This window comes from Cebus imitator, unplaced genomic scaffold (assembly GCF_001604975.1).
Source record: "Cebus imitator isolate Cc_AM_T3 unplaced genomic scaffold, Cebus_imitator-1.0 Scaffold64, whole genome shotgun sequence".
Lineage (NCBI taxonomy): Eukaryota > Metazoa > Chordata > Mammalia > Primates > Cebidae > Cebus > Cebus imitator.
In genome coordinates this window covers 1,457,648-1,458,498 of record NW_016107379.1, presented here as the reverse complement: position 1 = coordinate 1,458,498, position 851 = coordinate 1,457,648, and the positions used below count along the sequence as shown (strand labels likewise).

Genomic DNA, 851 nt, shown 5'->3' with positions numbered 1-851 from the left:
ATAGTAGAACGATTTATAATCCTTTGGATATATACCCAGTAATGGGATTGCTGGGTCAAATGGAATTTCTATTTCTAGGTCCTTGAGGAATCGCCACACTGTCTTTCACAATGGTTGAACTAACTTACACTCCCACCAACAGTGTAAAAGTGTTCCTATTTCTCCACATCCTCTCCAGCATCTGAAAAATATGGAACGCTTCATGAATTTGCATGTCATCCTTGTGCAGGGGTCATGCTAATCTTCTCTATATCGTTCCAATTTTAGTATATGTGCTGCTGAAGCAAGCACTTTAGTTCCTTATAGATTCTGGATATTAGTCTGTTGTCAGATGGGTAGCTTGCAAAAATTTTTTCCCATTCTGTTGGTTGTCAGTTCACTCTAATGATTGTTTCTTTTGCTGTACAGAAGCTTTTAAGTTTAATTAGATACCATTTGCCTATTTTGGCTTTTGTTGCCATTGCTTTTGGTGTTTTAGTCAAGAAGTCCTTGCTTATGCCTATGTCCTGAATGGTATTGCCTAGGTTTTCTTCTAGGGTTTTTATGGTCTTAGGTATTATGTTTAAATCTTTAATCCATCTGGAGTTAATTTTTGTATAAGGTGTAAGGAAGGGGTTCAGTTTCATCTTTCTGCACATGGCTAGCTAGTTTTCCCAACACCATTTATTAAACAGGGAATCCTTTCCCCATTGCTTGTTTTTGTCAGGTTTGTCAAAGATCAGATGGTTGTAGATGTGTGGCTTTACTTCCAAGGCCTCTGTTTTGTTCCATTGATCTATATCTCTGTTTTGGTACCAGTACCATGCTGTTTTGATTACTGTTCCTTTGTAGAATAGTTTGAAGTCAGGTAG

The 851-nt window shown here is 37.6% G+C and overlaps 1 non-coding gene across 1 annotated transcript; it reads right to left on the bottom strand.

Moving 5' to 3' along the window:
* Positions 1–184: 184 nt before the first annotated feature.
* Positions 185–291, bottom strand: LOC119471572. The gene has a single exon (XR_005200641.1). It is a non-coding gene; the product is annotated as a U6 spliceosomal RNA (small nuclear RNA).
* Between the last annotated feature and the right edge of the window lie 560 nt (positions 292–851).